Source organism: Physella acuta, unplaced genomic scaffold (genome assembly GCF_028476545.2).
Source record: "Physella acuta isolate Inbredline_101_S28 unplaced genomic scaffold, ASM2847654v3 ptg000271l, whole genome shotgun sequence".
Classification (NCBI taxonomy): domain Eukaryota; kingdom Metazoa; phylum Mollusca; class Gastropoda; family Physidae; genus Physella; species Physella acuta.
The window spans coordinates 812717-835197 of record NW_026731790.1 but is presented as its reverse complement, the minus strand read 5'-3'; the positions used below and the strand labels follow the sequence as shown (position 1 = coordinate 835197).

The following is a 22481-nucleotide window of genomic DNA, read 5'->3' as shown; positions in this document are numbered from 1 at the left end:
TAAGTTATATTGTTCTCACATAGCTTTAAGAAATTATCTACCGATATACCTGCAGCCAGCATTACCTGCCATATTTGTTTTAATCTAGGCACAGAATATTTAAACAGTTTTCTATGCACAATTACATAATCTGAATCTAGTTTTGCTTCGTTTAGTAAAAAGTCTAAAATACGAATCAGTTTATGTGTTTTGATGTTACGCAGATATAGACAAGATGACAGATAATTAGCTTCTCTTTCGTCACATCAAAGTCTTATTTGCAGAATCTCAGATCGACATTTGCATCCTTGTAATGCATCAAGCTCATCACACATGTTTTTGTAGGCGACATCAAATATGCTAGAGCTCTGTCCCAAATATTTAAAAACTTTGTCCTGACTTCTGACAGGATTGTCAGTCAACAAGGACCTAGCCTGTAACAGCTCCAACCTCCTGTTGAGTTCCTCGTGTGAAGTGTGGAACAATGGCCTTAGATTTGTTGTGATCAGAGACAAAGGTAAATTGTAAGACAACAGCAAGTTTACCTTTTGCTCAAGCAGTGGTATAGACATGGTTCCCAAACCTGGATTTTGAGAAATAAGTGAATCAACATCCTTTTGATTGCAACGAAATATCTGAGCAATACGTTCAGATTTATTGGCACATCCTTCTAGTGCATCAAGCTCATCACACATGTTCTTGTATCCAATTTCAAATTGCTTGCCATTACATTCCAAATAATAAAAAACTTTGTCCTGACTTATGACAGGATTGTCAGTCAACAAGGACCTAGCCAGTAACAGCTCCAACCTCCTGTTGAGTTCCTCGTGTGAAGTGTGGAACAATGGCCTTACATTTGTTGTGATCAGAGACAAAGGTAAATTGTAGGACAACAGCAAGTTTACCTTTTGCTCAAGCAGTGGTATAGACATGGTTGCCAAACCTGGATTTTGAGAAATAAGTGAATCAACATCCTTTTGATTGCAACGAAATATCTGAGCAATACGTTCAGATTTATTGGCACATCCTTCTAGTGCATCAAGCTCATCACACATGTTCTTGTATCCAATTTCAAAATGCTTGCCTGCACATTCCAAATAATTAAAAACTTTGTCCTGACTTATGACAGGATTGTCAGTCAACAAGGACCTAGCCTGTAACAGCTCCAACCTCCTGTTGAGTTCCTCGTGTGAAGTTTGTAACAATGGCCTTACATTTGTTGTGATCAGAGACAAAGTTAAATTGTTAGACAAAAGCAAGTTTACTTTTTGCTCAAGCAGTGGTATAGACATGGTTCCCAAACCTGGATGTTGAGAAATAAGTGAATCAACATACTTTTGATTGCAACGAAATATCTGAGCAATACGTTCAGATTTATTGGCACATCCCTCTAGTGCATCAAGCTCATCACACATGTTCTTGTATCCAATTTCAAATTGCTTGCCATTACATTCCAAATAATAAAAAACTTTGTCCTGACTTATTACAGGATTGTCAGTCAACAAGGACCTAGCCTGTAACAGCTCTAACCTCCTGTTGAGTTCCTCGTGTGAAGTTTTGAACAATGGGCTTACATTTTTTGTGATCAGAGACAAAGGTAAATTGTAGGACAACAGCAAGTTTACTTTTTGCTCTAGCAGTGGTATAGACATGGTTCCCAAACCTGGATGTTGAGTAATAAGTGAATCAACATCCTTTTGATTGCAACGAAATATTTGAGCAATACGTTCAGATTTATTGGCACATCCTTCTAATGCATCAAGCTCATCACACATGTTCTTGTATCCAATATCAAATTGTTTGCCATCAAATCCCAAAGATTTATATACTTTGTCCAGACTTCTGACAGGATTGTCAGTCAACAAGGACCTAGCCTGTAACAGCTCCAACCTCCTGTTGAGTTCCTTGTGTGCAAAGTACAGAGGTCTCGGATTTTCAGTGATCAGAGACAAAGGTAAATTATAAGACAACAGCAAGTTTACTTTTTGCTCTAGCAGTGGTAGAGAAAAGGTTCCCAAACTTGGATGTTGAAAAATAAGTGAATCAACATCCTTTTGATTGCAACGAAATATCTGAGCAATACGTTCAGATTTATTGGCACATCCTTCTATTGCATCAAGCTCATCACACATGTTTTTGTATCCAATATCAAATTTCTTGCCATTACTTTCCAACAAATTAAAAACTTTGTCCTGACTTCTGACAGGATTGTCAGTCAACAAGGACCTAGCCTGTAACAGCCCCAACCTCCTGTTGAGTTCCTCGTGTGAAGTTTTGAACAATGGCCTTAGATTTGTTGTGATCAGAGACAAAGGTAAATTGTATGATAACAGCAAGTTTACTTTTTGCTCTAGCAGTGGTATAGACATGGTTCCCAAACGTGGATGCTTTCTTATAAGTGATTCAACTTCATCTTGGCTGCATTGGAATATTTTACTAAGTGAAAAATAAATTTCTCTTGACACTTGGGTTCTTTGATTCTTATCGAAACTTTTTACTGCATGTTGTTTTATTGTTTGTGAGTAAAAAAACTTTTTAATTTGTATTTTAGGAGGAAAATATTCATTATTGGACAATATGGAAGTTCCACACTTTGTTAACAGTGGCTTAGGGCACGTTTTAAACACTCCCCTTATAAGCAATGAAGCCATTAAGCTTGAATATTCTAAACAATCAGGTAAGTATAGCTTGTGAATTCCAAAAAAGCATAAAATCCTATGTGTATCTGCAAATAAAGATATAAACGTTATATAATGACCGTCTGTTGTTTAATAGAACCAAACAAGAGTTGTTAAAATAGACTTGTTATTTCCAAAAAAGGAAGATTGCAATAATGTCAAAAACTAGAACGGCATTTAGGTTAGATTGTTCCAATACGGAACCATGTTCCAAAAAAACCTTCACAAAAATGTCCCAATTTTTTTAAAATATGTTTAATGATATATGTTACGGGCCAGTTGTAGGTTAGTTTAGAATAGGTTAGAATAGTCTAGAATTAGGGGAGAGTGCCTGTGTGAGTGGAGTTCACCTTACTGTGTAGTTACCCTTGTGTGTTTATGTCTTGTAATCCCAAGGTCGAATGCGGGTATAAAAGGGCGAGTGAACGATTGTGGGGGAAGTCAGCGGGTTAGTAGCGGTTAGGACGAGGGCTGTTATGGTACGCTTGAATGCATTGAGACAAATAAAAGGAGTGAAGTTATACACGAAGTGTTCTTGAATTCGAATCTAACCCGGACGTAACAACTGGTGGCCAGTATGAATCAAGTAGAAGCATAAACTTGATGCTGTCCTGTCGTTTGCCTGATGCTGTCCTGTCGTTTGCCTGATGCTGTCCTGGTGTTTGCCGGTTGCTGTCCTGATGTTTGACGGTTGCTGTCCTGATGTTTGCCGGTTGCTGTCCTGATGTTTGCCGGTTGCTGTCCTGATGTTTGCCGGTTGCTGTCCTGATGCTTGCCGGTTGCTGTCCTGATGTTTGCCGGTTGCTGTCCTGATGTTTTCCGGTTGCTGTCCTGACGTTTGCCGGTTGCTGTCCTGATGCTTGCCGGTTGCTGTCCTGATGTTTGACGGTTGCTGTCCTGATGTTTGCCGGTTGCTGTCCTGACGTTTGACGGTTGCTGTCCTGATGCTTGCCGGTTGCTGTCCTGATGTTTGACGGTTGCTGTCCTGATGTTTGCCGGTTGCTGTCCTGATGTTTGCCGGTTGCTGTCCTGATGTTTTCCGGTTGCTGTCCTGATGTTTGCCGGTTGCTGTCCTTACGTTTGCCGGTTGCTGTCCTGATGCTTGCCGGTTGCTGTCCTGATGTTTGACGGTTGCTGTCCTGATGTTTGCCGGTTATTGTCCTGATGTTTGCCGGTTGCTGTCCTGATGCTTGCCGGTTGCTGTCCTGATGTTTGACGGTTGCTGTCCTGATATTTGCCGGTTATTGTCCTGATGTTTGCCTGTTGCTGTCCTGATGCTTGCCGGTTGCTGTCCTGATGTTTTCCGGTTGCTGTCCTGATGTTTGCCGGTTGCTGTCCTGATGTTTGCCGGTTGCTGTCCTGATGTTTGACGGTTGCTGTCCTGATGTTTGCCGGTTACTGTCCTGATGCTTGCCGGTTGCTGTCCTGATGTTTGACGGTTGCTGTCCTGATGTTTGCCGGTTACTGTCCTGATGTTTGACGGTTGCAAACGTCAGGACAGCAACCGGCAAACATCAGGACAGCAACCGGCAAACATCAGGACAGCAACCGGCAAACATCAGGACAGCAACCGGCAAACATCAGGACAGCAACCGGAAAACATCAGGACAGCAACCGGCAAACGTCAGGACAGCAACCGGAAAACATCAGGACAGCAACCGGCAAACATCAGGACAGCAACCGGCAAGCATCAGGACAGCAACCGGCAAACATCAGGACAGCAACCGGCAAACATCAGGACAGCAACCGGCAAACACCAGGACAGCATCAGGCAAACGACAGGACAGCATCAGGCAAACGACAGGACAGCATCAAGTTTATGCTTCTACTTGATTCATACTGGCCACCAGTTGTTACGTCCGGGTTAGATTCGAATTCAAGAACACTTCGTGTATAACTTCACTCCTTTTATTTGTCTCAATGCATTCAAGCGTACCATAACAACCCTCGTCCTAACCGCTACTAACCCGCTGACTGCCCCCACAATCGTTCACTCGCCCTTTTATACCCGCATTCGACCTTGGGATTACAAGACATAAACATACAAGGGTAACTACACAGTAAGGTGAACTCCACTCACACAGGCACTATCCCCTAGTTCTAGACTATTCTAACCTATTCTAAACTAACCTACAACTGGCCCGTAACAATATACAACATGCTTGTTGACGAATTTGTAATTGTAATAATTACATTAAATTTGCGCAAACAAAAACAAGTTTGTAAATATTTTGAATTTGCGTTATTTAAAAAAAACCGGGAGTGATCTCCCCTAAACTTTCTCGAATATTCTTATATAACTTGGAATATAGACATGATTTTTAATTACTTAAACTTTTAAAAATAGAATAGAATCTCATAGAAAAAAGAATTGCGCACCAAGCGAACGCCAAAACAAAATGTGCATAATAGTACGCAATATTATTAGTACTTCGGAAATAGCGTAAATTAGTACTTTCGTTCAACGGAAATTACTAACATTTGATAGAAGATAGAGAATTAGATCTTTTACTTACCAGTGAAATTTCATTTATCTATCTGAAATACTACTAAAATTATAGGCTTTTGAAAATTTCAATGTAGAAAAAGTACCACTTCCGTTAATCGAAAATCGTTAAAAAGTGGTTATGGATCTACGATTTTGATAACATACTTATATATGAAATTTCATAAACCTAGCTGTAACGGTACTCAAGTTATCGTGTTTACACACAGACAGACACACACACACACACACACAGACACAGAGACATACGGGCAAGATTGCAAAGTTATGTTTTTCCTTATCATTGAGTTGTAAAACGTCGAGATTTGTAAAAATGTCGAATTTCATTTTGCACGATTACAAGACTTTCTCTATACTTCGTATATACGAGAAAGTAAAAAAAATGCATTAATGTTTACTTTTTAAGAAGCATTTTTTTATACGTACACACTAAATGTGGGCTTTAATATTTCTTCAGGCAATCATCCATTTAGAAAGTTGACTTTTTGAGACGTATCCCACACGCACGATATATGCGATACAAGACAAAACATTTCATATGAAAATTAATCAAATTGTATACAAACAGATTGTGTGAGTACATACAGTCAGGTTTAAAAAGCCTTGGTATCTTATATTAAGCCAGTGGCGCTTCTTTTCGGACTTCAACCAGTGACACCACATACGACAATACACCGACGTGAAACAGTGCATATTTATCTGATTAATCAACTGATGACTGTTTTATAAATCGAAAAGTCACATTGATATTATCTAGCTGTTATGGGGCGGGGGTGAAAAAAGGAAAAAGTATTTAAACTTAACAGGAAGATAATTAATTGTATAATCCATCATGGCACGACACCATTAACCAGAAGTGTGGTCAAACCCTAAATAACGGCACCGCGAGACATCCGATCTTATGACGACACGTCTAGCAATAAAAACTAATTACATATTTTGATTACTTTTATTTCTTAGGTCTAATATCCATTAGATATTTGGCTTTCGGGATAGTGTCACATTCGACTAAACGAACTAGAGGAAGTGTCTTTTTAAACAGAAGTCAAAAACCCAGTTTCAATATATCTCGCGTCGATCGGTAGTGTTAGTATTTATTGCAAACATACCAGTCTATCGGTCTACATACTTTCTTTACAAATATAAATGAAATAAATTTACAGCTGCCATGCAACTAAATGATATTTAAAGAAATGAAAAAAAACTAAACATTATAAATGACGTCAGTGTGTGATAAGATGGGGGTGGGGGAGGGGATCAAAGGGTCACATTGTTAGGCGCGTGACAAGGTGGGGGTGGTGGTGGGGATCAGAACGTTACACTGTTAGGCGTGTAACAAGGGATCGGAACGTCACACTGCTAGATGCGTGACAACTTGGGGGAGGGGATCAATACGTCACACTGCTAGGTGTGTGCTAAGTTTTTAGAAGGGTCACACTGCTAGATGTGTGACAAGAAGGGGCCGGGGGAGGGGATCAGAACGTCACACTGCTAGGTGTGTGACAACGTTGGGGGGAAGAAGGGGAATAGAAAGTCATACTGCTAGGTGTGTTACAACGTTGTTGGGAAGGAGGGGATTAGAAAATCATACTGCTAGGTGTGTTACAACGTTGGGAATGGGGGAGAATACTGAACATCCCACTGCTAGGTTTGTTACAAGGTGGGGGTGAGGGAGGGGATTAAAAATTCACACTGCTAGGTGTGTGACAAGAAGGGGAAAGGATACGGAATCTACATTGTTAGGTGTGTGATACGGTTGGGGTGGGGATCAGAACGTCACATTGTTAGGTGTGTGATACGGTTGGGGTGGGGATCAGAACGTCACATTGTTAGGTGTGTGATACGGTTGGGGTGGGGATCAGAACGTCACATTGTTAGGTGTGTGATACGGTTGGGGTGGGGATCAGAACGTCACACTGCTAGGTGACCTCTGTGGATAGTTTGAAAAAGAACTCTTAACTCAATTTGTTTCATCCTTATTAAGAACCAACATATTGGAATAATTAGCATTACAAGATCTAGTCGGACATGACGAAACTGAAAAAAATGTTTTTGAAATTTTAGCTACCTACAATATGACAATATACAATTTTTTCTACCTACAATTTTGGCTACCTACAATTTTGACTAGATTTACCTACAATTTTAGCCACATACTATTTCGACTACCTAATAAATTAGACTACCTAGAATTTTGGCTTACTATAGTTTTCGCTTCATACAATATTGGCTACCTACGATTTTGGCTACCTACCATTTTGTCTACATACAATTTTGGCTACATACAGTTTAGCTACGTATAGTTGAGGTCATCTATTACTATTCTTGCTACCTACAGTTTAGCTACGTATAGTTGAGGTCAACTACAATTACTATTCTTGCTACCTACAGTTGTGGCTACCTATAGGTGTGACTACTTTTTTGTCTACCTATAATTTTGATCTGGTCGTAGAAGACGAAAATAAAGAAATGTTTGCATTGAAGAGAGATGCAATCAATTTTAGATACCTACAATTTTGGCTACGTACAACTTTGGCTGGATTTAGCTACAATTTTAGCCACATACAATTTCGACTACCTACAATTTTCGCTACCTATATTTTTGGCTTACTATAATTTTGGCTACATACACTTTCGGCTACCTATAATTTTGGCTACCTACACTTTTGGCTACCTATAATTTTGACTACATATAATTTTGGCTACATACAATTTTTGCTACCTAAAATTTCGGCTACCTACAATTTTGGCTACCTATAATTTAGACTACCTATAATTTTGGCTACATACAATTGTGGCTACCTATATTTTTGGCTTACTATAATTTTGGCTACATACAATTTCGGCGACCTATAATTTTGGCTACCTACACTTTTGGCTACCTATAATTTTGACTACATATAATTTTGGCTACATACAATTTTTGCTACCTAAAATTTCGGCTACCTACAATTTAGGCTACCTATAATTTAGACTACCTTTAATTTTGGCTACATACAATTGTGGCTACCTATATTTTTGGCTTACTATAATTTTGGCTACATACAATTTTGGCTACCTATAATTTTGGCTACCTATAATTTTGGCTACCTACAGTTTCGGCTACCTACAGTTTAGCTACTTATAGTTGAGGTCAACTACAATTACTATTCTTGCTGCCTACAGTTGTGGCTACCTATAGGTGTGACTACCTTTTTGTCTACCTTCAATTTTGATCTGATCGTAGAAGACGAAACTGAAAGAATTGTTTGCATTGAAGAGGGATGCAAACAATTTTGGCTACCCACAATTTTGGCTACCTACAATTTTGGCTACCTACAATTTTGGCTACCTATAATTTTGTATGTGTGTGTCTGTAAACACGATAACTTGAGAACCGTTGCAGCTAGGTTGATGAAATTTCATATATAAGTATTATATCAAAATGGTAGATAAGTGTCAACTTTTGAGCGATTTCCGATAACCGGAAGTGAAACTTTTTCTACTTTGAAATTAAAAAAAAAGATTAACTTGTGTACTAATTCAGTTAGATAAATGTAATTTCACGTGTAAGTAACAGTTCTAATTCTTTGCCTTATATCAAATTTTGAGTAATTTGTGTTGATCGGATGTAGTCAATTTCGCTATTTCAGATTTCTCGAAAAACGCATAATATTTCGCATTATAATGCACATTTAATTCGGCGTTCACTTGATGTGCAATGTTTTTTCTACGAGATGTTATTCAATTTTAAAGTTTAAGTATTTAAAATGGATTAAAAATCAGTCTATATCCAGAGTTGCCATCCCCTGTTGTTTCACACTAGAATATTAGAGAAAGTTTAGGGGAGATCACTCCCGGTTTATTTAGTAAAATTATAGTTAGAGATTCAGGGGAAACCACTCTAACTTACAGATGACCGCTTTTTATATATTTAATCTTGTTCGCAAACACTGCCGTTTAAAGTTAATTTCTGGCTAATATTAATATATTTAGCCATTGATTTTGGTTAAATATTCAGTTACCTATAAAATACTTCTATATGGCTGTTAAGTAGATCACCAACCAGTTATATTGCTCATACAGTGTTTATTGAGCCGTAGAACTGGTTGGTGACCTACTTACCAGCCCTATTAGCGTACCGGTCCACGCGCGTTGCGCGGGAATAGGCGCCGCGTGCGGCCCCTTAAAACTAACAGGCGCCATCGTACCAAATAGCATCCTGTTAACAATCATGCAGATTGCGTCATGCGCTAAAGTGACACGAATGAATATGATTTTTTCTTTAACACGTAAAAAAAATTATTTGACGTGTTTTAAACAGTGTGACTGATGCAATAAGTTACTAATGGTCGATTATTATTATTATTATTATTATAATTATTATTATTATTATTATTATTATTATTATTATTATTATTATTGTTGTTGTTATTATTATTATTAAGTATTTTCTAATTTTTTTAAAATGATTAATATATAACAAGGTGTTGTTTTATTTTCTACTTTTCAGTAATTCACAATTTGTGAATTCGACAGTACCAATGCTGCCACTGAAAGTATTTGCTTTAAAACACTATCAGTAGGTCGTTAAGGACGATAACCCCCCGTCCACCCTCTTTTCCCCAACCCCTACCCTAACACCTCTCCCCCCCCCCCCCCCGTGAAAGCAGCCTCCTTTTAGTTACCTCCCCTAAGTTAAAAATTGTTTCAAACTAAATTATCTGCCTCTAATAGCCGTCACTAAACCCGGCTATACGATTGTAAATATTTAGCATGAACCACAGCTCACCAGACCATGTGGGGGTGGGGGTGGTAGCGATATACCTAGAGTGGAAGAGAGGGGGCGGCTAGGCACGCTTACAGCTTGGTGTTTTCCAGGGTATCCAAGAAGTGTATCTATTTATAGATTGGGTAATCTGTCGTTTTAGATACGTAAAATCGCCCGCGACTAGTAATGTGAAAAACAGGTGACCCCTTAAACTTTACTAATTATTTCACATTTTCAGGAGGATTTATGTTTTGAAAAATACAAAAATGTTTCCTTGTTTCATTTATGTACCTCTTTTTAAACAACAGAATTAAAACTTTTCAGTAATAAATGAAGACTAGCGATGTTTCCAACAGATGCACTCATGCTCATTTACTATAGCAGCCATCTTAATTATTTTTTATTGTAAACTTATAGCGCAAGATTCAGGGGAAGCCACTCTAGCTTACAGATGGCCGCTTTTTTTAAATAGCAAATCCTGCTCGCAAACACTGCTGTTTAAAGATAATTTCTCGCCTATATTGATATATTTACCCATTGATTTAGGTTTCTTATTCATTTATCTATAATATTTGACACAAACATATCACAATATAGATTAGATATACTTCTATTACAGCCTTGATAATGAGGTAACGTTTTCGTACATTAATACCCGCGGGCGATTTTACGTACCCAAAACGATAGATTACCCTCAGATCTACTAATAAACAATACACCGATATCTTAACTAATGTTAATTGTACAAACCCAACCCTTTCAGTAGGTAGCCGTCTCTATAAATGATAATGCTTCTCTGGTATGGGTAGACCTGCGTAATAGCCAACACTTTTTTTTTACCGTCTTTATTGAATTCTCAACACACACTTCGTCTGATGCAATGATTGGCACATGTTTCTACACCAGCACAGCACTGACCTTGGTGGCAATGGCAGTTGCGTAGCGAGGGGGGGGGGGGGGCGGGGGGGGGGGGGACATATGTCCCCGGGCGCCGACCTTAGGGGGCGCCAAAATGGGTTGGAAAAATGCATTGAAAGAAAGGTTGAGGGGGTGCAAATCGAAAGTTTGAGGGGGGGGGGGGATGCAAATCGAAATCGCGAGGGGGGGGGGGTGCAAATCGAAAAGTTTGTCCCCGGGCGCCGGGAAGGGTCGCTACGCCTCTGGCCGATGGTTGATCATAAGACTTCTAGGGTAGTATGGGGGTCGTCCATAAATGACGTCACACTCGTAGGGGAGTAGGGGCGTCCGTAATTTTGTGACGGTGTGCGATGAGGGGGAGGGGGGGGGGGGGGGTTCAGATGGTGGGACGTCACATTTTGTTTGCAAAAAAACGAAAAGGAATGTTAGAAAACGTTAGCAGCCGTTATTATCGCGTTTTAGAAAACTGTTTTAACAAATTGTAATAGGAATTGATTAAAACATTATGTTGAGAGAGTTCAGACAAGATTTTGGAATAAAATATAGATATTTTAAGAAAAATTCAACTGCAGTTTTGAGGGAGGGTTGTGGGCTGAGGTGTGACGTCATTTTAAAGGGGGGGGGAATCTGGCTTTTTTGTGACGATCTATGACAGTGGGGAGGGGGGGGTGGAATCATAAAAAAAAGCGTGACTTCATTTATGGATGGCCACTATGCTATTGTTAACGTAGGTGGATGTGTAATTCAACAAGATTTCTTTCCATGTATTAAAACCTCAAGCTATCTATTGTTTAACAGTAATGCGTTACATTTCATTACCTTTTCTGTTTTATTATATTTGTTCCATTCAACAACTTTCAATAACGAAAGTAGCTATAACTAAAAAACAAAGACAAAAAGTGGTGTGATATCTTTTGAACGTCGTAGGACGAAGGAGATTCCGTGATTATGCGATGAGGAGGAGTGGGTGGGGTTTCAGATGGCGTTACGTAATACTTCTGCCGTTAGTTCGCATTTTAGACAGCTGTTTTAATACATTGGGAAAGAAATTCATTCAAGTACTCTCTTTCGACCAAGCTCAGTCAATATTTTAGAAAAAAAAAATATGTTTAAAAATAAGTTCGGAATATGGGGGTGGGGGAGGAGGAGAATTTGTAGGCTGAGGTGTGACGTCATTTTAGGTGGGCGTCTGGATTTTTGTACCGATGTGTTACGGAGGGCGGGAAGGAGAAGGTGGGAAGGGGGGGGGGTAAAATCGTCAAAAAACGTGAAGTTAATTATTTAAGACCCCTATAGACCTAGTATACTTCCAACGGTAATTGGTACTTAGTCCGACCATGTCTATAATATCCCATTAGAGGCCGTCCATAAACGACGTCACACTCTAGGAAGGAGGGCGGAGCTTCGGAACTTTGCAGCGATGGGAGAGGGGGGGGGGGGGGAGGGTGAAGAAAGTTTGATGGCACTCTTGTCCCGCGAAGTCTCAGACAACATGTTTTTATCGTTTAAAAAAACGATTCCAGCCGAGCATGTCTCTGACCACACTATCCCTTCATATGTTTAGGACAAAGAAACAGATGAACTCTACTTCACCTTCCCTTTATTCCGCCAAGTGCAGATAGGCAACTTTATCATTCACATCTCAAAAAAAAAAAAAAGAAAAAAAAATGCATTGACGTGTCTCGAACCCGTGCCACCCACATGAAAGCCGATTACACTAACAACTTAGCTATTTAACCCGTGACAGATGAATGTTGTAATTGCATTTTTTGAATAACATTGAGTTTACGAATTAATTAGATGTTCATGTTAACTATTAAATTTCCTAATATGATGATGTCATCAACAACTCTTACATAACCAAAACATCATGGGCTGTTCAAAACTCTTAATTATGAAATACACACAGAGGCGTAGCGATGGGTGGGGGGGAGGGGGGGAGGGGGGACGGACATATGTCACTGGGCGCCGACATTAGGAGGTGCCAAAATGGGTTGTAAAAAGTAATCGAACATTTGAGGGGGGTGAAAATCAAAAGTTTGAGGGGGTTGCAAATCGAAACTTTGTCCCCGGGCGCCGGAAGGGTAGCTACGCCTCTGAATACACAGTAGCAAAGTTTCAAATAAAACGACTTAGCTTTTAATGACGTTGTATTGCAATAAACTCACAACATTACAAAACCATTTTGCCCTATATTCTGTATTTCTTATTCCATACACAATGTAACAATGTTGCACTGCATCTGTAAACCTACAGCAAATCTTTTGATTTTCAGCTTGTGTTTTTAAATTGAAGCTGTGAAAAACATTTTAGCATTGTGCTAGTTACTTCCCATTTATATAATCATTAATGCCAAGGGATGCTACCTGAAAATGCAATGAGACATATAACAAGTAGTAAATAAAAAAAAAATAATGAATATATCCTTTGATAAATTAATATTTTTACTTCCAGGAAGTAAAGTTGCACGTAGTAATGTATGCTTAATTCTTAAAAAAAATATTAGTATGCTTTATTTCCAGTAAAAGCAATGGGAATATATCTTAAATAATCTTTAGATTAGTAAATATTCAGATCAAGCAGAATTCTCTCAAAGTTTCCCATTTAAAGTCTTCAATCTTTTGCAATACCACATATATTTACCTGTACAGGAGGCACCTAGATCAACAAATAGGTCGTCCCGGCCTTTTCGCTCAGATCAAAGTGTAGTATCTGTTCTTGATTCTTAACCATTCGGTTAGTCCAGTGGCCGGCAACCTTTTGAGACGGAAGAGCCAAAAGTTATAATTTACAAAATATTCCAATTTTTAAAGAGCCACTAACACTTTTAGTTCTATTATGGCATTTAATTAGGATTAAATGAATACATGTTCTGTTTTATTTGAAATAAATAGCTTTATGTATAAAATTATGTTTATTTATATAAAAAAATACAAATGTTTCGCACAAAACATATTAAAGTATTTTAGCTAGCTAAGTTCTGATAAAATTAGTAATCAAATAATATAACTATAGGAGAGTGGCGTCGCCAGGTCGGTTTTCACCCGGTTCGGCACTTCGAGGTGTCATAACCACCCCCCCCAATATATATATATATATATATATATATATATATTTATATATATATATATATATATATATATATATATATATATATATATATATATATATATATATATATATATATATATATGTAAGTGTGTATGTGTGTGTGTGCTCACCTACACAGACCTATAATTTAAATATATGTAACATACAGGTACATGCATGTGTATAAGCTTTAATCACTGCAGACTTGATGGTAAGGATGTTTATCTATAGTCTGTATATTTTGCTTTTTCTTGCCTTGGTGTCACCCCCGACATGGTGTCACCCCGTGCGGCCGCACCCCCCTCGCCGCCCTCACTACGACTCTGCTATAGGACTTTCCCAATCCATTCTAGAAGCTTCTATATTTTTTTGTCTTTCCTTGCGGACATCATGTCAGGAGATGTCTGCCATTATTCAGGTAGGCCTCAACACGGCAAAGTCCGACCAACTGGCTTGGTTATAACCCCTCCCACTGGACCCCGACCCTATATAGTCATATATATATATATATATATATATATATATATATATATATATATATATATATATATATATATATAGGATAATATACGTATACATTTTTGAACCCCTCCCATGACCAATTCCTGGCTACGCCACTGGGCTATTGCCCAAGCGGCTTCAGCTGTCTGGATACTTTCTACCTCACCTACTGTCGTTTTCCCTAATGAGTTTTTTGTATCCATTTTAAGGTGTTTTTCTTTACAGTATAATATTTTTATGAGTTTTGAAAATTCAATAAAATGTGTGTATGGAACTCGAGAGCCGCCCCTTGACATCAAAAGAGCCGCATGCGTGTGTGTAAGCGCAATAATATAAAACATGAAAGCTTTCTATAAGTAAAGGTGTCTCGTGTTATCTTTATTTTTATGTTTTTTTTTATTTATATTATAATTTTTTAAAAATATTATTGATTTAATACATTTCCTTCTTATACGATGTCATTCTTTAGTAATTACTTATAAAAGAATCACTTCTCTTAATTATTATAGATTTTAAAGTTGTACAGTACAAATCTATTAAAATGAGCTTATTGTCACCACTATTTGACTATTTTTAAAAAATAAGGGAAATTGTAGGAGAAAGACTCGGCTTTCATAGTGGTTTAAAAATAGAGGGAAAAAGAATATACAAGAGCGCGGGGTGGTGTCTATAGAATAAATATAATCCAACCGCAGCTACGGTAATTTTTTTACAATACAACCATTAAGTCAAAAATGAAAAAGAAATAACTTTTTTTTATAAAAACTATAAAAAAAATATTTGTTATGGTCGGCTCTGGGCCCCTAAATGACGTGCCCCCCCCCCCCCCCCCCAAAGCATTGCGGGGTCTGGCGGCACTGTAGTTCCGCTCATGCTTTCAACTCATGATAATCTCGAAGACCTATACTCAAATATCAACTCGATCACTCAAATGTTCATATCGTCTTGTTTGACTCAATGCCCTAAATGTAAACAATGCATTTCTGTAGTTTTATTAACGACACGGATGTGACGACCTCGGAAAAGTGTTCGAAATATATTTGCAACATGTCTAATTTTGTTGGTCTACTTTGAGGAGCCAAGGTTTTTATTATACGCAACGTGCACTGGAACAGGTCGACTATTAATTTTGCCGAGTTACTTCCCATTGTATCAAATCATTGTTTCCAAGGGATGCAACCTCTAAATATAAATAATTGTTAAATGTTTATGCTTAGTGAAACACTTGAATTATAAATGTAAATGGTATCATTTAAATTATTTTATGATAATAACTTTTATTGAAAATTTGAATTATTTTTATGTCTGTTAAAATGGCTATTTATTTGTTCTATTTTGCTTTTAAATGAAAGCAATAGCTATAATAAGTGCGCGACTTATATACAGTTGATAATTCAGACTTTTCATCGGTTGTTCAAATCGGACAGCGAGTATTTTTGATAATTATTTTTAAATTTATATTATAAAATATCGATGCTTTGGATTTTCCATTCAGATTAATCTGTGATAAAAGTCCACTGATCGTCAATGTGTTAACAAACTATTATTCAGCTTTATCATATAAAAATAATTGTAAATATAAACATTATTATGTACGTAACTGATATTAATTAGACAATAAATATGTATACATATATTTAAATGTTTGTTTAATTGTGAATAGGATGTCGTTTCAACATATGTTATTGTTGTTCTATAGTTCTATGTATGTCAACGCGCAACTTTCCCTAACTTAAATCAGTTACTCATAAGAGCTACGTGGACTCAAGTACAATCTACGGACTTGAACCCCGATTCGAACTTGAGACTTTCAGGTTAAAAGACTAGACTTGACGCCGAAAACAAATGTTTAGATCTAAGCACTGTTTTAATTTTGAGCTTAGCTCTTGGTTACTAGATCAAGCCATAATATCTGTATGGTATACATTGTATGTGCAATCGGACATATGCATATCAGTGGGATAAAATGTCTTGCAAAATTAGAGATAAAATAGGGGACTATACGTCTAGCCATTTCAATTTGAATTATTTTTAACTTGAAGCAATATATGTTGAAAAATCAATTTTGGACCCAACTGGTACATATAGAGTGAATAAACACAATTACAATCTAAGGTAATACACGATTTCTAGCAGGTCAAACTCTAAGTACTCTTTCTTTAAATTAATAAAAAATAAGTTACAGTTTTACATACGAGCAACATGGATAATTATCTCGCAACTTAACACTGTGTTTATTAAACATTAATTATTGGTTAACAAAAACATGCGCCTCATCTTCTCCTTGGTAAATGATTTAAGTCACCACACTAGACGTCCCTCATACCAAAGTCACACAACCACAGACTGATATGGAAACAGAAACACCAATAGCCAAGGGAAACACGTTTTAGCGAAATAGCTTTTTACAAGTATATAAGAAAGACGCTTCATAAACTAATAGTACAAACGTTGAAATATGTGATGTACTTTAAGATGCTCATTTCTCCATATTAAAAAAAAAAGTTATATACCCCCCAGAGCAATTACACCCTTCCTATCAATTACCCCCCCCCCTGTCAATTACCCCCATATGTAATTACCCCCCCCCAAACTATATATATATATATATATATATATATATATATATATATATATATATATATATATATATATATATATATATATAACAAAATCTAAATGTAAAAACATGAATCAAGTTTTTAAAAAGCAACATAAATCATTTTTGAATTTTTATTTTATGAAATAAAAAACAAACAAAAGGAAAACTTACAAATATTCTAAAATATATAGGCTAAAACAAAATCTAAATAAACTTACATGAATAAAATGTAAAAAACAAAAAAAAAAAAACAACTGACAACATAAAATAGTATATTTCTGAATTAGAAAATGGAGGAAAACTTACAGACATTTAAATTTGAATATTGTAAGCTATCCCTGTTAAATAGTCCATGTAATTTCTGTTGGCATAGTCCTTAACGATGTTAAAATACGAGAATTGATGTTACCACATTTTGTTCTTGGTGGTTCTACTGGATGTCCGCCCAGCCGCTGACCGTTGACCACTTTGTGAAAACCTTGCTTGCGTTTGAGAATATTGATGAAGCTCCAGATTTTTGGATGGTCAGCAGCAACTGCAGCTTGCCAACCCTCGACGCTGTTGTTGGTGCGAGGTAACTCATTTTCCACCCTGTGGTGTATGTGAGGCTCATAAAGGGGAACAGCTCGGCCACGACGTCTTACTCTTCCAATGTAATTATCCTCAAAACAATTAATTGTTTATCTTTGCTTTGCATTCAGACATTTTTGTTCCATTTCCTCGACGCTTTTCACATTCATAACTAACTGCACCTCCTGTTATTTTTTTTTTTGTAACATAAACATATCCATTGTGCATCACTTTTTGAATTCCACGAATACTAAGAACTTTATCCATACTAAATACGAATAACACAAAATTTAGTTTCTCTTATTTTGAATCATAGACAAATCGTATATTTCAGATGACTTGCATCTATAAACTAATGCGTCTAACGAGTCTACCCAAATATTAATATATATATATATATATATATATATATATATATATATATATATATATATATATATATATATATATATATATATATATATATACCCGACACCGCGGTAATGACAGACTATGAAGTAGACAACAAAAGAGAAGCCGCCTTTTGTTTGACGCGACACCGTGGGTGGCACGACGGTCAACTCAAAAGACAACGTCAAAAGACAAACCGACGGACATCAAACGCAAGCCCCATGAGCAGCGGCAACACATTTAGGGTGGAACACATTTCATTCGACTGTCACACAAGTGGTGCCTTCCAAAATTAGAATTATATATAGACTACTTCAAAAGTTAAAATCGACTGGACATAAAAATACTATATAAACTGCGGCACCACCTTTAAGATTTACATTTTTTCTTCCTATACATATAATGATCTTAAGTTAACCGTGGGGAGGTGGGGTAATGTCTTACTGCTATTTTTTTGGGCCGGGGGGGGGGGGTAGTGTCCGGGGGGAGGGTAATTGACAGGGGGGTAATTGACGTACATGAGCTAATGCAAAATCCTAACTATCTACTTCATTAACTGCAACAATGTTTCACCTTTATAAAAATTAAATTGACCAGTCAATTTTTTTATGTCCAATCGAAACTTTTATAACATTTGGAGTATCTTTTATTCTTAATTATTTCCCATTTACCGACAATATTTACAGGGGCAACAACCCCTGCAGAAACCCGACTTCTGCATTATGCTGTTCATTCCGTATGCAGACCTTGTAAACGTCACATTGTTGGGTGACTGTATTGTACTAAAGAAAGTAAACTGTGATGCCGTCCATGGAAGCTACACCATCACCAATTGTCTGTATTAATTTTGATTCCAAGTCCCAAATGTAAACAAGACAGGTCTGTAGTTTTTCTCCATGACACGGATGTGACGACCTCGGATGTGTGTTGGAAGTATGTTAGCACCACGTCGTTGTTGGCATAGAGTCTGATAACAGTTGGAACGTTTCTGTAACATCTTGGTCTGGTACTTGACTAGACAACAAACGATGACACATTTTTGTTGCTGGTTTCATACTGTCTATTTGTTGTGAATGGTTTAAAATTCTAACACTTAAATACAGTTTTCCAGTGGGAAATAAAATATACAACACACTAGACATATTTTCCAATGTATTTAATTTCTGCATCAACATTGTATTCAGAATTCTAACTCTACTATCCAACAAATGACTAACTATGACTTTCTATTACTACTCCTCAATTAAAACCAGGACAGTAACGTAATTAAGTGAAATGTAGCGTATGACAGTATCATTTCCTTTATTGAATGTACTGACCGATAATAATACAAAACTGACAAGATGCTTGTATTTGGGTCGTAATGACCTGAGTTACGGCCTGGTATAAAACAAAACTGACAAGGTAGAGGTCATCAACTGGTGCAGTGAAGATGCTTGTATTTGGGTCGTAATGACCTGTTATGGCCAACGACTGGACATACAATAATTAGTGAGCTGCCATCCTCACTTTTAAGGAGGCTTGTATAAGCAGTGAATCATGTACAGCAACTGTGATTCTGTTTACAACTTGTTTTAATTTTGCAGCCATGTTTGAATATTCTTTAGTTAAGCTTTTAAGCTTTTCATTATTGGTTTCGCTTTGAGCAATTGTTTTGTTAAAAGTTTCCATTGCATCAGCATTTCGCAGGCCATCTCATTTTTTTTTAATTTAATTAAGTTCCACAGTTAAAGAATTTTTTTTACTTGTAAGCTATGAATCGTTTTATACGTTTCTTGTGTTAGATCTTCAATTAATATAGTAAGCAATTAAAATGTATAAATGTTTGCTAAACATACATATATTAACATTTTATTCCAGTTTTATTTTAATACATTATCTAGGAATTTAAGCTTTCATATCTTAAAATAATAGCAGCGTAGTAAGAAAATGTTTGTAAACAGTTAGCCCTTAGGTCTTTTATTCTATACGAGCCGACCCGCGGTGTATCATACGCCGTTATTTAGTTGTTTTCTTACTTTTTAGTAATTCATAATTTGTGAATTCGACAGTACCAATGCTGCCACTGAAAATATTTGCTTTAAAATACTAAACCCCCATCTTGATGTGGTTATGCTGCTTTTATTTCCAAGTATCGCACATAGTATATGAATGTCACGCACCAGTCGTTTAGAAATTGCATGTATGAAATAAGAAAAAAATAAGACACACCGTGTTTGTTACTTCCCATTCTTCAGTCAGAGATAATATAAATTGTGTTATTTAAAATAGAGGTCCCTCACAAAATTGACATGTTTTTTATTACTTCCCTTTATTCAAAGTTAATTGAATCAAGGGATACAACTTTAAAATATCAACAAAACTATGTATTAAAATAAACATCATTTAAATAATATATGATGGTATAATTGTATCAACATGACAAACAAAATAAATATTTTTATCAGCAGAATTGCGAAAGAATTTTGTTTTATTTATAAAATCCATTTATTCGTCAAAAATTAATAAAAATTTAAACACCTCAAATGTGTTACAAATTATTTCGTTGAAGTTGAATAATTGACAATCTATTTTACTCTCTTTTCGTTTTCATTTAGATCTAGTGTTCAAAATTATGTTAAAAAATTTGATGTTGATGTAGGCTACTTGCTTTAATTGCAAATAAAAGTATTTAAAAAAAAAAAAAATCGAAATTAAGGATAAATCACCCAGACTTCTGACACTTTCATTTGACCTTCACCCCTTTTACTGTCTTCCTTCGTAATTCTTTTATTTTTATGATCACATACATGACATCATGTAAATATTCATTATGAACATTTGCAAAACATTTCGTTTTCATTTGAAACTATGTAAAAAAAATGTGATGTTGATGTAGGCTTCTTGTTTTAATTGCAAATAAAAGTATAAAAAAAAAAAAAAAATGTGTGTGTACAGCAGGGATTGGCAACCGCATGCGGTTCTTGGGAAGCCAAGATGCGGCTCCCCAGCAACGCCCTCCCCCTCCCCCGTCGAAGAAATACCTGGAAGAAACTGCTCTCCAGTTTCTTGCACAAATGTTAATAGTTATATTGTTTCATAATCAAAACTCGTAGCAAATATTATACCGTAAAGAAACTCAACTTTAAACAGAAAACACTCATCAAAGAACAAAGAGAATAGGTGGAGTAGAGAGTACACGCTTTGACACCTGCCCAACAGTTGTGCTGTGACTAGCCCCATGGTGACTATACTATGCTTGCCACTGTCCATGTGCCGACCTTTTCGAATATCGTTAAAGTTAAATGGAGAGTGTTATTTTATTCAGAATGCATTATTATACCTGTTAGTATGCATTAGTTTGACCTTTGTGACGTAGTATTTTTGTTATTACGGTGGGGTTCGAATTTAACCTGCATCAGTGGAGTGGAAGATAAGCCCTGTGAGAACCAAAGGACAGTAGCGGCCGAAACACGGTAATCAAACCGATATCCAAACCAATTAGTCGGAGTTTGATGAGGCCTATATGGCTAATGTGAGACGCCTTCTGAGCCGGTGATATCCGTAAACAGCTTCTATATATAGTGGATTGCGATAGTCCTATTCTATAGTTATATTAGTTGATTACAAAGTTTATTACTCTGGCGAAACAAGTGTTAATTTTATATGTATCGTTATTTTTTTTCATATGTAAAGGTATTTATTTTAAATAACATATACAATTTATTTACCTAATCCTATTAAGAAAAACAAATAAAAATAAAATAAACATTTTAGTGGATCTTAAAAAACTGGGAAATTTGGAAAATTGTAACTTGTGTCTCTTCCGTCTTAAAAGGTTGCCGACCCCTGTTTTAAGGGATCATTTCTAAAGTTGGTATTGCCGGGATGTTGAGCAAATGCCTGATCAAGCCTCAACTCTATTGTCTCACTGTTGAGCACAAGGATTCACGGTCTGTCCGCCCGCCACATACATAATTGAACTTTATTTACTCCAATATCTTCATGACATATTAAAAAAAATTACCAGCAACAACAAAGAGATTGCGTCCTTTGATGTTCCCTCTAAGGCGAGAGCCTGGGAGAGGAGCCACAATGACTACGTTTCGGGTGGCTTAATGAAATCTTGAGCCCCACCTTTTCAGATGCCACAAACTCAACAATTCTCTCAATTGAACTACCTGAAGATGAAAGCCCAGATCTTTTCTCCACCCAACCAACCCCAGCAGAGTCATGCAGGTGGTAATTCAAACTAATGGTCATGTCAATCTGCGTGGACACATCATCCAAAAACTTATCAGCTCACACCAAATATTGCTAATGAACTACATCAGCTCACACCAAATATTGCTAATGAATTACATCAGCCCACACCAAATATTGCTAATGAACTACATCAGCCCACACCAAATATTGCTAATGAATTACATCAGCCCACACCAAATATTGCTAATGAACTACATCAGCCCACACCAAATATTGCTAATGAACTACGAACGAGGAGACACATGGTTCTTC

The 22481-nt window shown here is 36.8% G+C and overlaps 1 pseudogene; it reads left to right on the top strand.

Annotated features, from left to right (window-relative positions):
• The first annotated feature begins 2346 nt into the window (after positions 1–2346).
• Positions 2347–22481, top strand: part of LOC131939252 (putative U3 small nucleolar RNA-associated protein 11) — a 41621-nt pseudogene continuing 21486 nt past the window's right edge.